The sequence below is a fragment of the Halyomorpha halys genome, unplaced genomic scaffold (assembly GCF_000696795.3).
Source record: "Halyomorpha halys isolate HHAL.00 unplaced genomic scaffold, Hhal_1.1 Scaffold588.1, whole genome shotgun sequence".
NCBI lineage: Eukaryota > Metazoa > Arthropoda > Insecta > Hemiptera > Pentatomidae > Halyomorpha > Halyomorpha halys.
Window position 1 is genome coordinate 787,905 of NW_027110173.1, and position 27,802 is coordinate 815,706.

The 27,802-nt window shown below is 31.1% G+C and overlaps 1 protein-coding gene and 1 long non-coding RNA gene across 5 annotated transcripts in view; one reads left to right on the forward strand and one right to left on the reverse strand.

Annotated features, from left to right (window-relative positions):
* LOC112210356 (uncharacterized) overlaps positions 1–27,802 on the forward strand; it is a 493,390-nt gene that overhangs the window by 142,843 nt on the left and 322,745 nt on the right. The window lies entirely within an intron of this gene.
* Positions 20,198–26,793, reverse strand: LOC106684530 (uncharacterized). The gene is made up of 4 exons (XR_001343710.3): positions 26,705–26,793; positions 26,484–26,626; positions 24,133–24,246; positions 20,198–20,429 (listed from the first exon to the last, which is right to left on the reverse strand). It is a non-coding gene; the product is annotated as an uncharacterized lncRNA (long non-coding RNA).

Below are 27,802 nucleotides of genomic sequence, written 5' to 3' on the forward strand. Positions count from 1 at the left end.
ATACAGGATAGATAATAAAGAAATATGTGTGCTGAAAAAGTAAAAACCCAAAAGTATATTCTATTGGCACTTGTTATTGTAGCAATATAATCAAAATGATTTTTTATTCTTTCCCCCGAACCATATTTAGAAAATAAAAAATTTAGACTGTTTCGAAAAGTTGAAAAAATTAATTTATCATTATTTGGATTCACTATCTTTAAAACTACACTCACACTAAAAATCTTAATAAAACATCATTTAAAGCTAAGTCAATTTTCTAAAATATGAGATCTGTTTAACTTCAATTGTTCTGAGATTCAGATTTCAAAGCAACTTTTCTTTTTAAAATAATGAAAAATCAATATTTGTGACTTTATTTTGGCAAATATAGAAACTGCTGCTATTCCTTATGAAAGACGTAGAAAGATTTGGTATTGTGGTTAGTTTCCTTGATTTTCGCAAAATATTAATTTATCATTGTTTGGAACAAAAGTTTTGGTTTATGATAAGCTATATCTCAGGAACTATTAGATGTACAATTGCCAATTAGCATTTAGATTAAAGATTAGGTCTATCCCCGTAGGACCAGCATTTTCCATGATATTCGCCAAGATTGATTCGTATCAGAGCTCATGCAAAAGTTATGCTACTTTAAGTAAGGTGATATAAAGTTTTTTTTAGTGTTGCAGGCAGTTGTAAGGATATGAAGGTTCTAATGAAAACTGAATGAAATTTTAGGTCATTTGTATGACATATAGTGTATCCTTTTGTAGTCTAGATAAAAATTAAACCTTTTTCTTACTGAAAATAACGCGCAAGATTTTCTTTACTTCTTTTCTTAACTCAAAAAGGACTTTTTTGTAATTCCTGGAACTGCCGCCATGTTATATTTCCCCTTACAAGTTTTCATTAAAGCAATCCAAAATTAGGTTGAAATTACTTGTTTTTTTTTCTCCTCTTGACTAAAATCGTTTGTACTGTGAGAGTCAAAGTAGTTTTTGAATAAAATTTGATACCTTGTTTTTTTTCAATGATCATTATTCATTCATGTTGGATATAATACTATAAAGAAAAACACTTCTTCCTGATAGACATTGTGAATTAATTATATAACTAAAGTCCTCAATCAATATTATTATTATTGGCGCAACAGACCGTGGAACTCCAAGGTCTCGCGCGTTGTACTTAAGAAATACATTTCGCGTTTCGTGACGTGGTTTTCATAGGGTGGCTTCGTTACTCTCCGGCCTATTTTTGTAAGTTCCACCATTGGCTAACGGGCTTCACACATGAGTGAGTATTGTATAATTATATGCTTGAAAAAATCCCTGATTGGGCCGGAAACTCGAATTCGCAACCTTTGGGTTTGTAATCAGGTGCGTTACCACGCTGCAATAAAGGAATCATATTTCATATCAAGGAAACACAAGACATACTGAATATTTTCCATAATTTCAACCTGAGCTATTTTTTTTTTAAAGAAGGGTTCTGGTTTTATATAATAACTTAAAGTAATATTGGTATTATTACTAACTTTGGTTACTAATAAATATTTGTGTTTGCTATTTTTGTACCTTTCTCGACCGACTCTTGGATCATCTTATTACAGTCATCACATAATGTTAAATAATTATTCAATATTTAATACTAACGCAAAATATTTTATTCAGCGATTAGAAAAACAACAAAAACTCATTGTAAAAATTATGACATTATGAATATGACTAAATTATTAAACTTTTATCATAAAATATATTTGAGTGAATAATGAATGTATATTTTTCTTTTCAACAATTATGTATTATTTTTCCTTCGGCTTTGTTCATTTATCCCTTCCAATAATTCAGTGCACGTTTCCAACATACTTACTCAGAATTTCAGTTCAGAAACTCATCTCCTTCCCCCCCCCCTCTTCAAATAAGGCCCCAGAGTCACCTCCAACCAACCAAACTCAGATTAGAATGCAAAGGATGGCCACCTACCATAACGATCAGTTTATTTGGGAATCCTTAACTAGATATTTTTAGAATATCCTATAAAATCTGTGACCCAGAAAGTAGATTTATACTTTCCAGCTTAAAAACATCTAAACGAGGTCTATAAAGTAAGTTAGTAGAGAGTTTGAACAGTTCTTCAAGGGCCAGGCATTAAGGTAAAAAGGAAGAATTTGAATACCAAATGCGGCCGACGCTGCACGCGTTTGCTTTGATAAAACGATTATGACTTCGGTGGCGCTTCAACCTGTCACCATAAATTATTCTCGAGTTTAAAGAAAAGAGCTCATGTCTAAGACAAGTTTACCCTGGGGTTGAAAGGGAACTGATTACTTGTAAATAAACCTTTTACTTACAAAATAATATAGGAGATTAATTTTTGTTTGAATGGAGAATTCTATACTTTGGGATAAATAAAACAAAACTAAAATAGCTTCTTAAATTAAGTTTTAGAGTTACAGAAAAAAACAAACTTAAAAGTTGTTTTTTCAATTAGTATACCTGGAGAGGAGACTATTTCTGAGTTTAAATAGAAAAAAAAAGCTACAGTAAACTCAAATTAAAAACTTTATTTATATTTTTCGCCTTTGTGATATATTGTTTTAACAAAAAAATTATTAAAACTTGATACTATAGACAATTGTTATTTATTATGTCTTATTTCCTTGATAAGGAGTACAAGGAAGCCATTATTGATATGTAATTAAGAAGGATCTTTATTTCAAAGATTGTTAGCCTTTGAAGATAATAGGCATCGAAACTTAAATGGAATACTCATAAGGATCATATCATCACATGTACCAAGGTCGCTTGTTAAGTTGGTTCCATATATTTTGTTTCCTTTGCTTCATCCTTTTGTCGCTTTTCTGCAGCAGCATCTGTTTGTTTTGATTAATTTTTATTATAACTAATTTAGTCGATCTGTTGCTCAAAAATTTATTATTGTATTTTTTCTTAATAATTTATTGTAAAATGCGGTTAAGTACGATTAAAACGGTATTAACAAATACTCTTTTTTTGGCAACAGGTGAATTGTGATGGTTAAAATTAAATCTGTACCACTACAACCCATGAAGGGTCAGGGGTTCAGTACTTTGTAAAGAAGTACTGTTACTAGACCAAAGGTTGTGCAAGGAGGTGATTTGTTCAGAATCACGCTCGATTGCCAGATTTTTACCCAATTTAAGAGGCTGGGTGGATCCCAGGAGGCCTCCAAGAACCCACAGGAGTTGACTCACGGCTACAGTGTAACAGAAAACAATTTTCTGTCCAGCCGGATTCGAACTCGAGTCCTGGAGTTAGTAGCCACGCGCTTTACCCCGTGGCCACCGCTCTCCCGATAGTTAAATCAGATTGGTATTATCTATGTTAAATAGGTAGGTGTAAACTCTATTATAAAGCAGTATTGCTTCCATTATTTGTATCGATTGATAAAAGATAAAAATATTTGGTTTTTATATTTTCGTTATTTATGTTTAACAAATATAGGGTGTTTTTTTAAGCCCGATAGAACTTGAAATTGTAAAAAATAACACAAAAAATTAAATTGTAATCAAAATTTTTTTTTTATACGAAAGATCAATACGTGACATTAACATTTGAAAATGATTTCGGGCATATGGGCACCGCGGCTGTTCTTGATGAAGCGCATTCTGGACGTCCAATTTTGGGCCACTTTTTCGAGCACTGCTGGCCGTATGTCACGAATAACACGAACAATGCTGGCCTCCAAGGCGTCAATTGTTGCTGGTTTATCAGCATAAACCAGTGACTTCACGTAGCCCCACAGGAAATAATCGAGAGGTGTCAAATCGCACGACCATATGCGGCAATTTTGCTTATTAACAAACCCGTTAAGCCAAAAATGCGCCTCATCGCTGAACACAATTTTACAGAATGCGCTTCGTCAAGAACAGCCGCGGTGCCCATATGCCCGAAATCATTTTCAAATGTTAGTGTCACGTATTGATCTTTCGAATAAAAAAAAAATTTTGATTACAATTTAATTTTTTGTGTTATTTTTTACAATTTCAAGTTCTATCGGGCTTAAAAAAACACCCTATAGTTGGGCATTATAAAGATATATCACTACATTTGGTATTTTTAATACCTTTACCCTATAGACTAATCTAATTGATACTTTAACTTTTAAAATTTAATTTATATAATTATTACATGGCTCGCAACCTCGTTCAAGTTTTTAATTTTGGCTCTTGAGGCTTTAAAGTTTGGCAACCCTGGTATATCAGATAAACGTTTTCAAAGCGTATAATTGTTATATTTAAAGTGACTGTATCTTCAATGGAATCGTATGCACTATCAACTATTATGCCAAACGTAGATGCTGTCATCTTAGCAACTATCACACAGTTTACACCATAACAGTAGCTGCAATAGCTTAAAACTATAGTGACAGGTGTGTGAACAGGCTTTTTACTATTGATCTTTCATTGTTATGGACACTATACCGCACTACAGGGTGACACTTTTTACTAACTGATTGTACAATAAATAGGGATACAAAGTAGAAAATATAAATACCATTTTTAATTTTTTTTTTGTGCATACCTTATGAATATTTATGTGCTAGTTGTTATCTATTTACATAATCGATGTAGTTCTTGTGATATTTTTCCCTGCACTTTTATGTCTCGAACTAGATCTTGAAGTTAATGCATTCCTGTTTTTTGCTGTTGAATCAAAGTAACTAAAAGATATTCCACGGCCTGCTATATCTACCTATTTTAAAAATGCAGACTCGAATTATACAGGTACCTAAGAGAGACATTTGGGGATGTGAATAAAAACTTAAACATCTCAATTATTCATTCTAATGTTAGGCTTATATGAGCAACATACCGAACTCGCTTATATGAAAGACCTTAATCTTATTATTCCGCTTGAAAGTATTCAGGTATAGTTAATACAATTGTCATCACAGGTGTTCGGCTGTATATCATTGGGCCCTCTGCAGGTAGTATTGTGTCTCCCATCCTTAGTAAGAATCATCATTTATAACTTGCTTCCTTATTATTTTTTGTTTATTCTTATTTTCTATTACGTATTAATCTCACAATAAGTTAATATGAGAAAAAAGTACAGAAATAGTGCAGTTTAGTATTTGTTATAATTGTAATTAAAAAAAGTACTATAACTTTACTAGTTTATCCCTATGAGAACTCTCGCATGAGGTATGTTGCCTTATCTTTATATTTTATTATTCAAAGTATAAGCAATATCATTCTCATTTAAATAAACAATATAATATTATCAAGAAGGTCCATTCAACACACACTATTTTTAAAGCTCTATTCATTATAATGACTATCTTTAAGTAACAGTTTACGCACTAAATAATTACGTTGCTTCACTGTAAAATATCACTTCAGTTTTACAGTTAAGGTTAACCTCAGTGTTAATTTATAAGAGCCTTGCATGAGACCCTCTTGAGGCCTCAAAGCTATATCGTACTTGAGCCGATGTTTTAGGTGGGCTACGATTTTTTGTAAGAACCTGCAGGTCTGGATAATTTGAAATCCAGTGAATCCTTTGCTCAAAAAAAACCAAACATATTCAGAAACAGACAAAATAATTATATTTATTAATGTATTTTTTGAATATTTTGAACTAAAATTGTTCTAAACATGCTTTGAATATCACTGTGTCATTTTAGCAATAAAACCTATGAATAAGTTAAGACTTAAGATAAAAATATTGTTATTTAAGCACAGAACAACAGGTTAAACACATTTAATACAACAATTTTCAGAATCTTAAACATGACCTATTTCAAAAAAATACCATTAATGTTTGAATAAATAAAAATCGGCTAAGCCGTCCGCTCATCAGTAAACTAACTTCAGAATAATGTTTGACCTATGCCTAATTCCTGCGTATCTCAAAAACGGTTCATTATGGGGCTTTGAAACACACAGCCTGGTTTACGTTATCTTAAAAAATGGTTAACGTTTTCTTAAAAATACATATTTTAAACTTCTCAAATTGATCCCTTAATGAGTAATATTGTAAATAAAGTAAAATATAAATTTGATATAAAAAGCTTCATTTTTTAATCAAAGTAAAAACTATTCCTCCATTTCCATAAATCTCCAACAACTGTATGTCGCATAAGAAGATTTAAAAAAAATCTGATATCGTTAGGTGCAGAAGTGTGTTAAATTTACATGGAATAACCCATTAATTTTTATATATAAACAGATTATGGTGAGAGTAATTCTTAAAAATATAAAACGTTAACATGATGAGTAATATTTCTTGGTGTTTTAACATTGTAGTTTTTTGATAAATTTAATTTAACTTAAAACGTCTATGTATAAATTTGAAATGAAATTTTGTGGTAATAAAATTGATTACAAAAAAAAAGATGGTATTATATTTTTTTATTATATAAATGATTTTTCACCAAATCCAATATGGTCATAATTATCAAGATTCCATATTTATCAATGCTATAAGTAAATAACTAAAAAAATATAGCCTTTATTAGTTTATTTATTATTAATTTATACTAGTTTCATTATTATATTGATCTTGTGACAAAACCAACTCTCTTAATTTAATGAATAAATTCATTTATAATTAGCTATTTATCATTGAGAAGGTCATGATGCTGTTTTTCGATAAAATACACTATTTTCTGTCCTTTGAATCCTGTCTGATTTATACATCAGTCCCACACTCGATAAATTTTACTGCCCATACCTCTTATTAGAACGTCCATTTGCCAGTTTATTACTTGAGGTTATTGATAAATGGACAACTTCAAACTAGAAAATGGAACACCATTCAGATTTATTGATATTATAAATTTAATTATTAGAATATATATAGGGACTTTTAACACTAGCTCGCACTTAGTATTCCTCCCAGTTAGCCCGTGGATGCATGTTATCAGAAGGGTTCTCTGCTCTTAAATAAAACTGAAAAAGATTTAATGGCTCCGGCTCTCTCGGTGACTAGAATAGTAATAAACCTCCATCTTAATATCACCCTTCTCTCCTTCTCTAGTCTTGCCAACTCGGTTGCTTAGTTCCAATTACCTTCCGTTATATTTACAACTATTTGACCATTTCGTGAGTAATTTCCTCGACTGATCGCCAACGAATTTTATCGCCAATCAGCGAACTGGAGAAGGAATCTACAAGTAAATTGGCTGTCGCTTTACGGAGGTTTGGGGATATTTATGTTATTGCTTTCAGAGGGGAAATATAAGAAAGAGGCAGCTGGCTCCTTGTTTCGATTTACATGTAAAGCACCGCTCGTATTTAATGAGACACCGCGTCGTCGCCAAAGCCGATCGAAGGCGAAAATGCATTTAAAAGTAAAGAGGGTTCGATCCCAGTTCATCAACCCCTCCTTGAAATGGTACTATGTTAATATTTTCTAATCTAGGACAGATTAGTTGGAGATGATAGCTCACACTACTGTAGGACCGCTAGAAATGTGTTTCCAATTTAAGTATGAATTCTTATATAGTACTATATCTAAGTTTTGGATTAAATTTGAAACAAAAAAAAAATAGTTGTTTTTTTGTTTACAACGGCTTACGATTTACGACATACTAATTGACCTAATTAATAAGTTATAGTTATTTTACTCATAATTTAAGCTGTTTAATTTCTTATATTATAACGTTTTCGCTAGGATGTTATATTATATGAACCGTTTAGACGTTATTGAAAAATACCTATTTTATTAAATCAATTAGCTGATTAGTAACAGTTCTAGAACCGCTAGGATATCTGGTGTGATTTATTTCAGATATTTCGTACTCGTCAAAACGGTTTCCACTTGTCAAGTATTCGTAGTATAGTTGAAGTTGGGCGGTAATTCGGAGTTAATTAATTTGATATTGTTTTTATTAAAAATATTTAGCTAATGAAGCTAGATGAGGAAAGGGTGCTAAATATTATGGCATTATTTCCCTAGCCTTTTTTCGTAGACAGCAAAACCCCAGGTTTTCGGGTTTTTTATGGCTTTCTTTTTTTTTTTTGGACACCTGCTGAGGATTATACTTTTTCCGTTTTATGATGTAGATTGTCTTCGGATATATATTAGTCGTTTGGGAAGTTATGGACTAATAAAACCGCCAAATGATTTGTTCTGTTGGGGTTTAGGACTGCTAAGTATAAAAGCCACAATAAATTTTATCATTTTCATCTAAGTTGGATGTTGCCTTTTTCTTTTTTTTTTATTAGCTGTTTTCCGTTATTTATTGGTCGTAGTCTTGCCAATATTTACTCCGCTGATAAGAATAAATCAATAGGTTAATACTTCTTATCTGTTATCAGTAAATCCGTACGTGATTTAGGTGGTCCTTTGCGGACATTTTAATCAGTTTTTTATCGTTGCATTCCCTAATGTTAAGAGCTATTTGGTTATTCACACCAGGAGAGTGCTCAAATTACTTAAACACAGCAAAATTACAGACTAAAATAGTTTAACTCCTTCATTCTGTTCTTTGAAAATATTCAAGAATTATTTTCCTTCTAATTCTGTTGTCAGATTGAGTTACGGCATTAACTTCTTTACTATAGCTCAAGTACTTCATCGTTAATAAATTATTTTAATAAATCACGATTGCTTTTAATCATGAGAGATAGTTGGCCGTGGATGACTTATACGAGGAGAAGAGGGTTGGAGGGGAGGGTGCGATCAAAATATAACACAAGTAAGTTAAAGTAATTTATTTAATCGTGCCTACGTTTTAGCTAGAATTTCTAGCCTCCATCAGGGCTAAGAACAGAATAAGATAACCAATGAATACAGAAAATAAAAAATAAAATATAAACAGAATGACATAAAGTAAATAATTGTACAGAATAGAAATTAATAAAATTCAAGTGATGAAAGAAGTGGGAAATAAAATGTGTACATAGGAAAATAAAAAAATAGGTAAAATAACATAATTAAAGAAAGTAAAATAAAAATTGAATTTATATAATGCAAAGAAATATAAATGTTTTGGCTTATTAATAATTTTGAATTGGTTTTAAAAACTTATAGGTCCAGTAAATTGATTTAAAAATGATTAAATCCACTTAGGCTCATACTTCGAGATTGATACTACAGCTGTTAAAGGGAAAAATCGGGGTTAATAAAAAACTGAAAATGTTTAATCCATGATATCAGAATTACTGGAGTAAAATCTATATTATTTCATTTATATATTTTCTTGAGTTTTTCGATAATAACTAACATAACTTAAAAAAAAAATAACAAAAAAAAAACTACTTATACTTTAGGGCCAGCGTGCTGTCCCAAATTCTTTTCTTTTAATTTTCAACTTGAATAATTTCCTGGAATTAGATTCTAAATTCTTCGATTTCTTCCCAGAAATGCGTTAAAGTATCAATAATGTTTATTCATTCTTTTCAACTTATTGATTTTTTTTTTTAAATCCTTGTTTTAATTAATCAATGTAAATTTGGACATGCGTCTAACTTGTAACCCTCATACAAGTTTTAAAAGACAGGAAAGCGACATAGATCCCGACTGTTACAACACTCACTAGACAAACAGCCCAATCCATTACAAAGGACTAATCTGCATGGCTATATTAAGGTCAATCTGGACCTTCGTTCGCTGTTGTGCTTTGTGGCTCCACTAAACCATCGAATTCCTCCCGTATCCAATCGTTACATTTTAAAATCCTTCTTTAAATCTTCAATGCTTTTTACTTTGTCACAAATACAATCATCTATTTAGAGCTTTAATGTTACGTACGTAGCTGATCTTAACCGAATCAGATATGAATCCTTTCATTCTAAACTCCTTAACAACCCAAACCCATTAGTTCATAACCTATATTCATGACATTCCTCCTAGCTGACTGTAAACAAGATAGTCTCAAGACCATCTTAATGTAAAGATTTCATTGGATTGCTTATCAATAGGTAGTTTCTCCACAAGTCTGTATCATACCATTGTATAATAAAACACACACCACATTTATGGTGATAAAAATATATTAAAAAATTTGTAATTGTTTGTTAATTTCAATAAATAATTTTTTTTTAAAATCACTGAGCTTCTGCATTTGTTTACAAAATGTTACATATTTTTAAATAATCGTTTATATTAATTTGTATATTTGAAATCCAGTAATACGAAATGGGTAAACTAATAAAAAATCGATATAATTGTACATTCAAACTTTAATTATAGATTGAATTTGGAATTAGGGAAAACTTTTTTTTTTTGTCTGCCAGCTTTAAAACTTCGGTATTTGTTATTAATTTGCTCTTCATGTCTACCTATAAGTACTGTATAACTAATTTTAAATTTTTATTTTATTGTTTGTCTAAAAGCTTTCTTCTCTGTTAGAATGTAACTTTTTATTTTTATTACACCAAATTTCAGAGATTAAAATCGGATTATATGTGAAAGATGTGAAGAAACCTTAATAGAAAATCAATATTAAATTTAATGGTAATTTTTAAAATGCAAATATATTTGTTTCCCTACAATTTTTCTCTTTCTCTCTTTTTTTTCAGTTCTACTTATCTGGGTTTGATGAGAATTCGCTTGGTCTTTTTTAAGTAATAAGAATGTATAGAAAACATAACATAACAATGACATTCAAGTATGCCTTCTAAATAATTTACTATCGTATTGGTTTTTTCCGGTTCTCAATGGATTTTATCATACTATAAAATTACGAATATATAATGATATACGATATATATTATTTTCGATACTCATGTATTATTAATTTTTAATTTATTCAGATTAGTATAATACGTTTTTATCAAATCAAAGTCTTTTATAGTTTTGTACTGGTTCTATTCTAGCTGTAGACCACCAATAATGCACAACATTATAATAAAGACATCCTTTTCTACTTAATTTTTTTGTTTTGAACATTACCTGACTACTAATACTCCCAGAGAACATCATTCAACACAAAGACAGAGCATTAATCCTCCCGCTACATGACTGCCCCTATCTCTATTTAATATTCTGTATGGTGTTGCTCGCTTATGACGAAACCGTTCATAAATTCGGAACATCACGAAGTAGAAGTACTAATTATAGCTTTCATAATTCGTTTTGGCACCGTCTTTTGGAAAGTCATCGTTCCCTGATTGTACAATCTAATGAAATTACACAATAACATGAAAATTAAATGGCCTAAGGAAGGGAAGTTTAAATTGAAATAGCTGGAAGCATCAATAATAATTCATAATCAATTATCGATGACAATGGAGGCGTGATGAGCATCTTTATTGCGTCACGAAGCGTCATTAAATAATCATCTACTTCTTCATTTGGCTCCTGGGTGGTTTCTTCTGGAAATATAGGGTAAAAATAATTAGATTCGTGAACATTGAAATGATTTTTTTTAATTAATCAAGCATAAAATTAAAAGAATTATTTTTGAACTTTAATCAGTATGCATTAGGTTACAAAAATGAAGAAATATATTTAATAGTAATTTAGGGATGGCACCGATGGATTTGATTTTGATATGACATTTGATTATACATGGTAAAATTTAAGTGCTTCATGTTTATTTTAGTTTTAGTAAATTGGTCTTAAGTATTTTAGAATTTTGTTTCTAAATTTATTCTGATTTAGATCATGTTTGTTTTATTTTATCAATAATAATTTTATATTTTAATTAGTATAGGAGATGTGGAGTTTTTGAGTTACGATAAATTATTATTATTATTTTTTTTTTCGTACCCTAAAATAATAGTGTTTAAACCCCCCGAGTAAAATTGTGTTAAACCCAGCCTTACTGCAAATCTACAGCATGAGGGGAATCACCAATAATAATTTTAACTTCGTAGCCATGGTCGTTTTTGAGGTACAGTGATCAAGTCATATTTTAGGCAATACCTATTATTTTATATCTTAAGATAAAGATATAGCGTGTTTCCTTGGAAACCTGCGTAGCATATTTACAAAACACACTTATATCTAAAGTTTAACCTTTACTAATACTGGCCCGATTTAGATGATTTCATTTTTGCATTGTAAAGGGTTATGTTATATTTAAAATAAGTAACCATAATCTTCCAGGAGATGTATAGTTTCAAAGTTAAAAAAAAAATTGCCTTTAGGCATTTGAAATATTTTTTTTTTTACAAACCATTTATTGTCTCAATTTTTTTAAACAACTTTAACTGCTTCTCTGTAACATAAAATGAACCACCATTAATAATTTCAACTTTATAGGCATTGTCTTTTTTGAGATACAGTGATCAATAATTAGCATGTTATACATGACAATTATATCTGGTTTATATAATTTTAACAATCTTACTATATACGGTGTTCATAAGAATGGATGCGCCGGAAGGGTGTATCTCCTAAATGTGTTTTCGATGTGACGCAAGTAGTTGGAGTGGAAGACCCTCACTATCACAGCTTCCAGTCACACGAGCATTACCGCTGAAATGTGGCTACATGACAGTAACATATTTCGACAAACACCTTTTTGAATCTCCGCCATCCATTCTTTATTCACGAAAACAGGGCTCTGAGTAAAAGTGTACGGGGATTTGTGAAATGCTGGAATTCTTCGAGTTTGATCAGGCTTGTAGCCATTTGTGAGGCGTTCCAGTATTTCTAATTCCTTCTGCGTTCTAAATGGATGCCATTATCAGTTAGCTAATATGGAGAATTATTAATTCTTCGGAGCCTTTTAACGTTAGCTGGAGAACTGGTTTCTGGCTCTCGTGAATCTAAAATCATGGAACCGTGCCTGACTTGGCTTTAAACTCATTAATCATACGAAATAGGGAGAGGTGCTAAAGAGTGCTCGTATTTCTCTGCGTTCCTGCGTGCCTCAAAGGATAGAAATTTATGACCTTAATTACCTAATTTCTCTTTGAACTCCATTTTATCTTTTTAGGCAAAGAATAAAAAATCACTGTAGGATCATTCAAGGGAACTTCTCTCAGCGGACACTCTTTTTTTTAGAGTATAAATTACAAATTATTTTGATTATTGAAGTACATATCTGATTCAGAAGGTATACGCAATAGCTTTGGACAAATGTTTTTATTTTTATTGTATGCGATTATTAATATTTTATTTTTATTAATAATAAGAAAAATTATCCAAATAGTCTGAACCTTTTCTATTAAAACATATTACATGTCCAACGTTTCAGCTGATCCAGCCGCCATCAGGGACAATCTTAATTTTAATGCAACAGCCTCATTTATAAAACTTTGAATGCTATTATTCCTAAATCAATTTAACACATTCAAAATAAATCTTTATTGATCATTCTAACATTTAACAATAAATTCTATACTTCACAATTTTTGTTTATACTAACTATTATTAACTTATAACAACAATATAAATACTTAAAGTATGTTTTAATAAAGAAGGTTGAGACTATATTGCTATTAACAAAACTATCAGTTTCGAACAAGACAACAAAAATATTTATAATCTTTTTTTAACTTCATGTTTTTATTGAAGTAGAAATAATTAATCATTTGTACTTTATTAAGTGTAATTTTATCATAAGTGAAAAGTTATGTTAAAAATAATGTACATGTCATGACTTAATTCGTGATAGTTGGAAAGTATGGAAAATCTTAGTAATATATTTGAAAAAAAAAATCGAAGCGTTTGTCTAGTGAAATTTTAAAAGAATTCTTGAATCGGGAAATTATCTATGTATTCTAAGTAATGATAGTTGATAGCCGATGTCACTAGACTTTATTTTCTTCTTTTAGTTCTAAATAGATTAAAATATAATTTTTACCAAACGGAGATAATTCCAATAAAGAACTGATTTCAGCTTCAGTTGTATAACATAACGCTGCAGATGTTTACAGAAACTAAGTATACGGTTTCGCGTGTTGAAGATTTTTATTTAAAGTTTAAGCGATTGTGAGATTGGATATTTATTTCACTTGTATTGTAGTTAATTTTAATCATAATAAAATATGTCTAAAATGGATGATGAAAAAGAAATATATGTAGACAATTTATCTGATTTTGAGGATAGTGATAATTTTGACTTTTCCAACATTCCTATTTATGCTAGAACTTGTTTGAACAGTACTATTCGTTGAATAAATATTAATTTATATAATTAAAGAATTGAAAGTAATTTATTTCATCTAATAAAAAAGAGGATAATAGTTTTGCGTTTTCTGTAATTCATTTAAAATATTTTGTGGATTTAATTATTTTACCTTAAATTCAGGTGTAAAGAAAGACTTGTTGTATATCATTTTCCATAATTTCTGACCATAGTCCATATCATTTCTACAGATTGTTTCAAAAATTGCCCGCATTTTGTACCGGATTTGTACAATTACCGGACAAATATGTGTTTATGGAAGTTTGACGTTTTTATAAAGATAGTATTATTGATTTTTATATTTTTTATTTACGTGGTATCATAGCTTAAGCGACGGGAAATACACAATTATTTTATTTTATTTTTCGTATTCTTGTATTTTTGCCCCTTTCTAATGGACATCTCCCGATAACGTAGAAATTCATCTTCTATGCGTGTCCGTTAATAGAGATTTCACTATATGTTGTCCAAAAAGTCGAAAATCTGTTTGTTTATGATTTTTGGAAAATAGGAAATTTCTACTTAGATAAATCGAAATTGGTTAAAAATATTTTTGTTCATAAGAGTGTTTTTAATTAGTTAAAGTAGAAAAGTAAAATGCTTTTAAAAAAATTCCTTCGATATACTTAAAATGTATGCATATAATGATGATATATGCATAGATTAAACTGATGGTTTTTTATTGTTTTGAACTGATAGTTTAAAGGTTGTACTGAGTAATAAACGAAATAATTTAAGAAAGTACATATTATTCAAAAATAAGTATTTTGGTATATGAGCCATGCCCATGTCGTTTATACGAACTATATTTTAATAATGTTTAAATTTTTCACTGACAGAAAAAGTAGTTTCTGGTTTCAAACGAAATTAGACGCATATTGTTATGCGGTATAGTTTACCAGTTGCGCCTGCCAGTGCAAGTTTGTTTTTTATCAAACACTTTGTTTAAGAAGATAGTGTATTATTTAAATACATTATTTCATTTAATTTTTCATTTATTTATTTCTTCTTTTTTTTTTAAATAATATAACGTACACGTTTTAAAAAACATCTTATAGTTAACTAAATTTTAAAGAATATCATAATTGCTTTTAATTTTTGTATAATATAATATTCAAAAGAAATATATATTATTTTTTTTTTTTATGCGATTTGTATCCTGCTATTAGTCCTGAAATATATGCAGTGCCTAACCCTCTTGTAATTTACTGGAATGGCTTTTACATGTTACTGGGATGGGGTAATGGGATCATCCTCCTGATTAACAAGCCTTTGATGAATTTATCTCTCTGAAACCGTTTTCATTAGTCGAATTAAAACATTAGAAAAAAAGGAAAGAAAAAAGTAACTCCACAAATAACGATTAGTGCATTTTGTATATCAGATATTTAGCATTGAAGATTTATGGGCATGTGTTCACTGATTAATGGGTTTTTATGTATCTTTTTTTTCCTTCATCAACTAATGTGGGGTAAAAATGTGTGCATAAAAATATCGCTTTGAGATCTGAGTTGTCTTCTGATGAAAGGTTGTGATCTAATATGAATTCATTTAAATATTTTTATTTTGACTTTGTCTAACTAACTCGAAAATGAAAACACAATTGTACTTATTTATTTATTTTTATCATTAATTTTTTTAATAATGTTTTCTACGATAGTATATAATCAATGAATCGGATTTCAAGTTGTTTAACTGAAAAACTTCAAACGAATAAATAACATTTTTAACATTATTTTTCTTGATCCCATTATTATCTCAAATTATAAATAGATATTATTTAAGTTGTTGCAATAAAATAAGTTCATTGATAGGATTTAAAAAGGATCAAACCTAAAAGTTTAATAAGAGATTTTGGGAGGAGGGGGCTTCAATTAATCATTAATATAGAATTGGATTTCAGATATTAGGAATAAATTTAAGGTTTTCTTTTACAATTAATGTGTATTCTAGGAATATTTTCATAAGTAATTTTTCCTTTATTTTACTTGTGGTATTTTTATTTTCGTTATACCTTTAATTTGTCAAAACTGACGTCACAGCTGTGGTTATATTAAAACTTGGCTTAAGGCTGTGTTATATCTACTGTAAATAATGGAGTAGTTTTTATGATTCACCAATGTAAATCTTTCCACGTAAAAGTCCTTAAAATTTTTGTAATTTTTTAATAATTTAGGATTTTATTTGCGCATAAAAAGAAGTTATATGATACAAATAATCCATAACGTTTTAATAAGAATTCAGAGAGGCGTTAATACTATTTGACGATTGTTTTGGATCCTAAATTAAAGCTTCCACTGCTCACATTTTCCTCTGAATCTTCGACAATAAGCGTACGTGTATGAATGTATATATATTTATAATATATTATATCTATTTACGCACATATTCAATTAATACTTCGGTGTGGCCAATCAATTCAGTCGCAGATGTAGACAGCGATAGAGTGATCACACTGGAAATCTGTCACTTAGTTTTAGTCGATCGCTCTTCTTGGCGAAAAAGACTGACCGTCGGTGGGACACTGCGTTCTGCCTGACGGTGCAACAAAGCTTATTACTACTAGACCACCTTACCGCCTCGGTCCCAACAAGACATAGTACCCAAGAGGAGAAAAAAGGCAGTTATCTCACCCCAATTTTTGATTACTTTAATGAAAACTATGTATAATTAATAGTCAAAATTGATGAGTCTGATCTGATTTTATATCTCGAAAACCGACGTATAGATGTCTATTAGTGCTCAAATTAAAGCTAGTTTAATGAGCTTAATGTAGTTTATGATGTTTATCTTCGTAGGAGTAATAGTTTACATGAAATTTGCTAAAATAAATTGATTTATAGTTGTTTGGACAAATTTTCTAAATAAATAAAACTACTACCCCTACGAAGATAAGTGCCATCAACTACTTTCCTTTCCTTTACTAATTTCCTTTATTTTGAGTGTTGACAAATATGTGTGTCTAATGGATCTAGAGATATATTTTCTCAAAAATCCAACATTTTATACGAACAACTAGAAATCAGCATTTTGTGAGTTTATTTTGTCAAATATCATAGAAAGTACTACTCCTACAAAGATAAACATAATTAACTATTTTGTAGTAAATTTAACTAGCTTTAATTTGAGCGCTGGCAGATATCTGTACGTCCAGTGGTTTTCGAAATGGAGTTTTTCAGAAATCAAACTTATTGTCCGAACAACTATAAATCACTTTATTTTAGCAAATATCATGGAAACTACTATTCCTATGAAAATTATTTTATAGCCCATTAAAATAGCTTTAATTTGAGTGTTAATAGACATCTGTACATTGAATGGTTATTTAGATATAGATTTCTCAAAATAAATTCACTAACACTGATATTTCAGTACATTTTTATGAAATATTGATATTGCTTCTTCCAGCCGCGACAAGCGACCCCCTTCTGTGTATCTAAGCCCTAAGATTATGGTTATGTTAATGCAAATAAAATTAATTAAGCTCTATTATCTTGTTAATTTTTGACCTGACGTTAGGATTTTAGATTGTACTTTTGTACAATTGTGCTCGTGGCCTCTCCTTCAACTTCTTAAAACTCTTTCTTATATAAAAATATGGTGAAATATTCACATTAATAACTAATTTGATTAGTTTTACACAATTGGTAACTAGCAGCATTCATATGAACTATGTGAAGCATAGAACATTGAATATGGATTTTTATGTCTACTTTTTTTTCTCCGTGTTGTCCGAAATCATTAAACACCGTTCCTTGAAAGGTTGTCTATCCTTTTAGTAATTACTGTTTTCATCTATAATCCGAGCTCCCAAATTACACTGAATCTCTTGTCTTATTCTTCCTGGATTATGAATGATTCATGAAAGCGGGATGTATCATCTGCATTTACACAATCCGTGATCGGCGGCACAGGTTTTCCTAAAGACCGTTCATCATCGGCCATTTCTAAGGTACTGTAGCTAGAGAGTGAGATCATCTGGATGTGTACGATTCCAAAATTATAATGCTAGATCGAAAAGTGAGCAGTTATAGTTTATTTTCGTGAGTGGTGATATTTCCGGATGAATTTCTATTTAGAGTTAAATTAGGAAACATGTTTTCGTAAAAATAAATATATTTAAAGGGTCTTTATCTATATTGTATTGTATCTATGTTGGTCTATTCAGACAAATTGTTGAAAGTTGGATTTATACTCTCTTAATATCGAAACGTTTTTGATCGCCTTGTGCTGAAAAACAAATGTGGTTTAGAACGAAATTGTATTATTGAATGTGCCATAAGAAATGGCCATGTCATGTAGACAGCGGTATCAACCCTTAGGGTTCGCTAATCTTTATTGTTATTTTTACTAACGTAGGGTTCTTTACATGTGAATTTTAAAGCTAATCCACTTATCTACAACTGTATTATGGTATATGTTATTATGCACTACGTGTGTCCCTCCTTCCAACTCAAAGTAGCTGATAGCTATTTTCTTAGTATTTTTTCTTAACAGATATCGTTGAAAGTGGTTTGGATTCCACGTTACGCAGAAGGAATCGTATCTTCGATGACATTAAGATTAAAATCTAATAATATTTTATAATTTTAAGTTTCTTCATCACAAAGATTCAGACCTTGATCCTTGATCGTTGACATCGCCTAGCCGTGAATGGACTACGGAAGGGGATAGATTACCAATGGTTCCATTAATTACCTTAGCCAGTGAACAGGAACCCCCTGAAGCAGGTACCCGGTGAACCAGACATGGGGCCACCCCGACACAAAGGGCTGCGTGAGGTCTACCGCGCATTGTCTTCCCATCCTCCTCTTTTTATATTTAGTATTTCTTTATCCTTCGAGTGTATGTCTTTGTTTTTGGTTTGGGTACCTGGGCCTACTACGGCGTAATAACTGTAATTCTCCCGGCCCGGTGTTCTACCCACAGATCCGAGATAGCGGTCAGGATTTATGGGTCCCGGCTAGAACTGAAGGAGGTAATTTCACACCTTCCGCTGTCACTAGCAGATTCGCTTTTAATATTATGGAAGCTCGTTACAGTCAGAAATTTATAGTCTTGATTTTTTGCAACTGTCCTTACCGTTTCAATGTTATGGCTTGCTGTATTTATGAATGAGTCACAGGTGATGTGAGTTGTGTTTTAGCCTTCTAAGATTGCTGGTCAAACCTTTTTCTGTGTTACTTTCTTCTTTCTATCCATTTATTTCCACCCTTCCCTGCCTTAATGCAATACAATAGTTTCCCCAGTTCGTTGTTATACAATTTGTAATCATTCTTTAGCCTTCACTTAAGTTTCTCTGTTAGATAGCCTTCCAGGAGCAGACCCACTTCGCCTTAGATTGAAGTGCCCGCTCAACTACTGCCCCCGTACACTAACTCTTTGCAAATAATTTTGTGCATAATTTTGACTTTACCCTTTAGTGCAGTGGTTCCCAAACCTTTATCGTCACTGCACTCTTATTTTAAAGAATTTCGCTTTAGCCTTTTCAAAAACAAAAAAAAATTTCGGGGCACCCTTGTCGATTTAAATAAGTATGAAAATATCTCCACAACTATCCTTATAGTGGTTGATCATATTAACAAATATGAAACAGTGCAAAGTAAATGGTGGAATGCACTGCATGTTTGATATTTTAATTTAATATATTTTTTGATTAATATTTTTAGTAAGTGGCATTCGCTATTGACACCCTTGGGACATCTCTGGGTGCCGCAGTACTCATAGGAATAGCTGCCTTTTGTGCCTCAAAGTTGGTGCCGACCAGAATTATGTGCTCAGTCGTCTGAGGGACGCTATTGGTTATGCTGCGGTATAAGGGAGATATACTGCAATTGTTGTTATGATATCTTCGTGGACGTTTTGGGGGTTTTCAACTTGCGAATTTTAAGGGAGTGTTGTTGTTGTTTAGATCCTCATTGTTTTTAAAGGTACTGAACTTGATTTTTTTAAACTCAATTTTATACGAAATTTGAGAGAAAAAAAATGCTAAAAAGCTCGACAGATTATTTTTTTTTCAATTATTTCTCTTAAAAAATGATGCAATAAATATAAATGTTATGGGTAACTAAACGAGGAAGAATATATTCTCAATATATTATTTATTTTTGTAATAAATAATTTACTCCTAATCTCATTTATTTGTAGTCTAGTCAAATGAGATCTCGGTGGAATGATTTATTAATATTAGGATTCATTTTTCTCTTATGTTGCTTCAACTGCAGGGCCAGCGACAGCTGTTCTTTTTTAAGTTGTAATTTTTTCATCTTCAGATATTTTAGTTTTTTATCGATGCCAGAACTCTCTTTATATGGAATGGAATTTTCAATCATTCAGAGCTGCGTTGCCATAGACTTGGGATGTTGGTAGATGCAACCCTAAAATCAGGTGGAGATGATAGTTTAGCTTGGTATGTCCTATTCTTAACCTGCTCATTGTGGAGCATTCCATAGATGTTATTTTTTTAGGGGCAGCCAAGCTAAGACTACTGTAATCTGAGGAAGGTGGAATTTTTGTTCTAACCATGCCTTATTCCAATAGCTTCACATATCTAAAATTAAAAAATATTAAATTAGCTATAATTTTGATTTGTTCTCTATTTGACGGTGCCACTTTCGATTAAGAGTGAACGCTGTCAACACTGCCCGAAAAAAAAGAAACATTTTTGAGTAAAAAAAGTAGACAATTTATTCTTGTTTAATTAAGTATTGGTAATTTTTTAAAAAATAGATTGTTTAGTGTTATAAAAGAGAAAAAATAATTACCTACCATTTATTGTTTATATTTTCGAAAACAATTTAGTATAAAATCCTCAAATTCATTTCAGCAGCCCTAAAAACACAAAAGTGCTAAACTTTCTCAAATAACTCCTGTTTTGAGCCGAATTGCCTGGATTATATTTTGCCTTGATCCGTTTCATAATGATTTTCTTCTTCGTTATATTAAGTTATCTGGTAAAAACGAATATGCAGTTAATATATATCATTTCAGGAACACGCTTTCATTATCAGGCATATTTATATGACAGTTATGTACCTATACATCACATGTGTAACAGCTAATTAACACATGCCCCAATAACATCAAGAGTTAGCCTTAGGGAAGGATGAGGTACTAATAGCCGCAGGTAGTCGGGTTTTTGTTCCGTTGTTCAGGGAGTCGGAGTAATTAAGATTTTTTTCGGCAGGCCTGGGGTTCTGGACAGCTGATCCCATTGTCTGCCCAATCCTTAGGCAAACAGGAGTTTTAAAAGCAATGTTCTTTGATAAGTCTATTATTTCGCAAATATATTACAATGCCAGAAACCATAAATATGAAGATTGTTCCGACAACTTTTGACCGTCAAGAACTGTCAGAAGTATGTGTAGTACGGTTTTTCCATTCCAAAACCTGTATTGCGTATGCTTCTGACAGTTTGTGAGAGTGAAAAGTGTTCGTTAAAAGACCTATTAATAACGTAATGTATGTTTATAATACTGAAGTGTGTTTGAATGCGTTGGAGTAAATCCTACTTGAAAACATTTTTTCCGTTAAATAGATCGTTTATTGAGAACGTCTAAGTCTTTATAGCATCACGATACGATCTATAGGAACGGCACAGTAATAATTTGTATAATAAAAAGCTTACTTAGGTACGTCTCTTTAATCGTGGCAACGACAATTTCATACCGCAGGAAGCTATTGCACAACACAAACCTTTTAGTAAGTTTCAAATTATTTTATGAAAACGTTCAGGCTTTGTATATAAAAGTAGAAAATACTATGCAGATAAGAAATGTGAAACTTACTGCTGTGTGTATACAGGATGTCACGTGAATTCTAGGCAATATTTTCAGGGGTAATAGTAGTAGACTTAAGAGCTACATAAACGTTCATATAAACCATTGTCCGATTCTAAACAGAACAGGAGAAATCGATATTTTTTTTTTCGATATTCGATATTTAAAATTTATATTTTTTTGCTCATCTCTGTTGCTGTGCGCGCGCCTCACGACTTTCACTTACCGCCCTACATAGAGCGTTTTGTTTAGATTCGTGGGCTCGCGTTAAAGTTTATGACTTTCGAATTTTTTTTTTTATTCCATTGTTTATTATTGCTAACAATGAAAACTGTTTATTGATTGAAATAAACAGAATGAAAGGTACGTACTTTAGAGGAAGATTTTTTAAAAATTTGTCATACGGACTATTTCAGTGAGGATAAGACCTAGCTGATATTGAAGACATTTAATTGTACATAGCTATCCTGAGTTTAATCAAAATCGTTGGAGCCATATTCGAGAATATAGGAAAACATGTGAAAAATCGATTCTACACAGCGGTACTTTAGACATTTGCTCGCCCTAGATACGTTATTTCGGTTTCATTCAACTTTTTATTTTTGAGCTAGGTTGTTTAGGCACATACCATTTTGCGAGACTAGGTTATTTAGACTTCAAAATATGTATACCTATCGAAAACTCCAAATCCAAATTTCATTATTGCAATACTTTCCCATTACGCAATATTTCTCATATTCAGAAAAGTTCATATAAAAGAGTCAATAAAAACTATTTAAAGTAATTAAGAACCAACTGTAGGTACAATCGTAAAGTAGATTAAATCTCCTATCAGAAATAAACTAAACTCAACCTATCGTAATGAGACTTTCAGCTGGACCCTCAACGAAAAATTTTATTTATTTTTTATGAGTCACGCGTAAATGTTTTTTCAGCTTCTTATTATGTCACGGAAATTGTACTGCTAGAAAAAACGTCTGCTTTGCAATTCCAATTTTGTGTGAATTAATCCCGGATTTTTCATTTAGGATTGGTTTTACTTTTTTTATTTACGCAAAAGTATAATAAATAATTAGGTTTTCAGTGTATTTAAATTTATTTTTTAAAGAGCCCGAATCCACACAGAAAAGCAGGAATTAATTTTTTTTCTTGCAGTGCAACAGCTTGAAAATTATTAGTTAATTATTATTTGCAGCATTTTTTTTTTAATCTTTCGTATAGCATTGGCAAAATGCTTATCAAATATTTTTATAAATTCATCTTATAATGTTTTTGTGCAGAAATCATGTTTTTTTAGTCTTACTAACTTTTGTTTGGAAATATTTTACAACATATTTGTAACTTTCTTAGTATACTAAATACACAGATGGCTCGCGGGAGTATTATTGCTACCAACTTCTCAAATATATCCGGAAGCACTTCCAGTTACGATATAGCCTACAGTTAGACCGCACCTTTATGAAGGGGGTCCTCACAGTTTTCTGTAATCATTTGATTGCATTAGCTGTTTGGATACTCAACCGCGGAGATGCCATTAGGGCTAAACCCTAGCTACTGCCAGCTTAGGACTGGCTAAAATGTCCCGGCTTAATTTCGTTAAGCGAACTTACTTATCAGCTTAGGGTGGGGCCTTATCAATTACCCTCTTTTCTCTCTTATTAGTCTTGGCGCTTCCTCGGCTCTTCCGCTCCAACCCTTTAAGATTATAGCAATATTTGATGGAGCCAAAGTTGACTTAAAAGCGAGAAATAGGAGGCCAACCTAATTAGTAAAACTTTCCTGTCGACCTGGAGTTATTAGGAGTGACGGCGGAAATTTGTATCAGATTATTAATTATCTCAAATAAATTATATAAGATTACCATATTTTGATTTTTGTATTATTTAATAACAAAAACAGTATGTTTGATCTGCAAGAGAATTAATTTCATTAAATACTATTGAAAAAATAGTAAAAAGAATAATATAAAACTATGTTTTAAAGCAATGTTTCTCAATCACCAAATACTCCCTTGCTTAAAAGAAAAAAAGGAGCATAAGATAAAACCACTTTAACCGACGAATTTTAAATATCTAGACCTGGAAGATGTAGGAAGTTACATCCATTAGCAACGGACATTGTTCTAGCGGAAACTTAAACTTTCGCCACCGAAAGATTCGAAAGATAAATTCAACCCTCCGGACGGACTAAACATTATGAAAATTCATGAAACCATTTGAAATTGTTTTACGCTTTGATATAAATACCTAAGTTCATATATTGAATTAATAAATTTCTTAATTTATGATTCCTATTGCCTTACCTTAGAAAACCAATTCGTTTTTGTTATTCCATGAAGTAAAGCCCGGTGAAGGCACTTTATTCTTCCATTAAACTCTTTCAGTACTTTTTAGGACGAACGTTTTATGTGCAATGCCTGAGAAGAAAGCTTATTGTTAATAAGCGAAAATATGATATTTCTGTTTAAAAAAAAGAAGACAACCCACAAGAGCGAACGGTGTCTTATTTATTATTTACTTTACATTATGCTGTTTTGAAAATCTGTTGCTAATTAGTATTTATAGCTCAAATTATTTCAAAACATGGTTACAAAGCTACAGACGGACAGATTCAATTCATTTGACACAATAATTTTTCGGTCTTTCAAGCTTAAATTGTTTCTAAACAATCATGTTGTCTCATTGGAGCCATCAAAGTTGGAAACGGTTAGGACCTTTGCTAAAAAAATGTTATATAAATACAAGAGTTCCTTGGGTAAAAATGACATTGCAATTGTTTTGTAAATAAGTAAGGTTCAGATGCTGGATCAGGAGGAAGTGTAATCCAGTATAAACCAAGTTTATACCCAACTTTATATTCGGAGTAAAATGGCTTCGGGATAAGTTTAACTGCTTGATTATCACCCTGAGGGCTAACAAGAAGTTATAATATTAAAATATTGATGTTCTGGATTTAAAAAAGATTTAATATAGAAGAACCCTTATGCTGGAAATGGGTGAAAAATTCGGAGAAAATTTGAGATATCTGTTCAAAAATAACTTTCTCCTTGTTAGTGTTTTGCAATCATCCGTAACTAATGATAGTTGTTAAATAGTAATTGTTAAATCTAAGGATCTTTACTAGGACATTCTTTTTCAGTCATATAATTTTTAAATATTGGAAAGTTATTAGTTGATCGTATGTAGTAAATTGTAGGAAGTTGGTTAAGGTTGAGGTCAGGAAAGATATACAAAATAACAGAATAAACTGTATATCTGTAACCAACCTTACGCCCCACATTGCAGGGCTTCATCTGGGTTAAATCAAAACAAGATACAAACATTATAAAGTGTGATAAGACTATAAGATTATAAATTAAAACAAAATTAACTCCTTTTATTATTTCATTAATAATTATTACATTAGTAAATTTCCAATGATAATACTTATTACTGTCTTTGTTCTTGTTCCTGGGTATTATTCTATTTAAAAATTAATTTCTACCGCTGCACCCATAGGCAAGGGTACTGCACCCTTTGTAAGGAAGTATTGTTACTAGATTAACGGTTGTGCAAGGAGGTGATTTGGTCAGAATCACGCTAGACCAGCAGATGGCTTCCTAACCCACAGGGCTGACTCACGGCTGCAGTGAAAAAGAAAATAATTATCTGCCACAGTCGCATTCGAACCCTGGTCCTAGGAGTTAGTAGCACATCAATTATTTTATTTATTCGTATTTATATTCTTTACGTTTACTTCGTTTCTTTTTTAGTATCATCGGAGTCTTGTCTAATGTTTTATCTTGTTCTCATTTAGCCCTAATGAAGTCCTTTAAGGTGGGGCGAAAGCTTAGGTTACTAATACATTTTTGTCTACTACTTAGTGTTCCTTTCTTTACCGCCACTTCCTCCATTTTTGTATAATATAATGATGAGTTAATGGTTGACCTTGGATATATATAAATGAGGAAAAGATGGTTGGGGTGTGCGGTCAGCGAAGAATACAAATAAGTAGAAACTCATAAGTGCCAACGTTTCGGCCAAATTTCCAGGACTTCAAGATAACAATTATAATGAATAAAAGGGATGATAGAATGATTAGAAAATCCTCACCCTCAACCATCTTCTTCTCATTTCTACAAAATAATTTTTATGATAATCATATTTAATTTTGTTTATTTGTTTTATATTCTTTTTCAAAAGACGGTTCTCGTCCCGTTGGAGTGTTCATTAATGTTTGCTTACCTTTTTGATTAATCACCTACAGTTTGTTTTCACCCAGTTTAAAATCATTAAGGAAGGAGTCTTAATATACAAGAGGCGATAAGGGGCAAGCCCCTAACTGAATCAGAATGGGGAAAAAAATATTAAATGAGAGGCATTAGCAATCGGTTCTAACAAGGCTCTCCACCTAGAGGCGAGTGAAGCGATTCGATTTGATTAGCTTCTCGATTAGAGCGGTTATCGATTATACCGCGACCCAGTTCCTCGGAGTCTGTTTAAATGGACCAATAGCAGGCGACCTTCCACGGCACTATGGGAACCACTATTTAAGAGGATGGCTGCCAATACGTCACTGTCACCTGGATATTAGTTCCCAACCACTAGCCGCCTTTCTAGACCTCCGACAAATTGTAAAATATCGCCTTGATTAATTTTATTTATAAATACGTACCATCCATCTCTGATAAGAATTCCAAGCGGAGTGAATCGAACCAGATTTGAATTTTAGTAGTGATCGCTCTTGTAGAATCCGGCTCCAATATTAATGATATCGCTTAGGAATTTATTAAAGATTTTGATCTGGAATTTATTCTTCTGAAACATATGGATAATGAAAAGAGGTGCTATTTTCAAAAGATTCAAACAGATTGATGGAGTAAAGTGGGTACCAACGTAATTTAATTGTTCGAATCATTTTTACAATTGGCTAGCCACTCAGTTACTTTTTTTTTTTTTGTACATACTTTTTAAATGGGTGTATTTTTAAAAAAATGATAATTTACACGTCCCATATGTTAATATAAAAATCTTTAAGGTTTTTTTGTTTTTAATAAAATAAAAAAATACCATAGTCACCTAAATTTTATTTATTTAATTCAATTATATAATATTTTTTTCCAATAAAGTTGTTTTTGAAATATTTAATTATTAATTTTTCGAGTTTGCAATTATTAAAAAAAATTTTTTTTTCTTATTTTATGTTGTAAAAAAAAAATTCATTGCTGATTATTCTTGGTAAAAATGAAGCTAATTTGACGAGTGCGCTCCCTACAAACGTAGATAATAACCAATTTAGTGACATATATATTTATATCGGTATACATTCATTTATTTTTCACTTTTCAAATGATTTGAACGATTTGGCATGTTTAATTATGTTTTATGTATCTATTATATCTTGGTATTATGTATAGGTTATCTTCATTTTGTTAAGCAAGGACACATGCTCCAGGCGTTACGCTCCGTGGTTATCTGATTTATTTCTGCGATCTAACGTTTTTCGATTTCGAATATCATCTTTGTTGGATATTGTTTTGTACCCGCTTTGGCCTAATTATTATTTCTGTTATTCTAATAATACTTCGTAACATGTTTTAGCAGTGTCATGAACACCAGTATTAATCGATTATATATCGAGTAATATAGTTTTATATTTTCAGTATATTATGAGATGTATAATTTTTTCTGTTTCAATCAGTAATACGTATCTTCTGCGTGTCACATCTTCAGTATTTAATAATAGATTAATACAGTCTTAGCACTGATAATAACCTTTTAATTTTTCTAATCAAAAGAATATCAGTTGCACTTCAATTTTTATTTTTGTGAAGACAGAATTCTACCGGAATTGTTTTATTTCAAATTTTTCCAGTTTTCCTTTATACCAAATATTCTGTATTTTAATTGAAACCAAATTAAAATTGCTAATCGTAAAAGTAATCTAAGTACATACATTCAATCAAAAATGACTATTTTCATGCCCCACTGGTT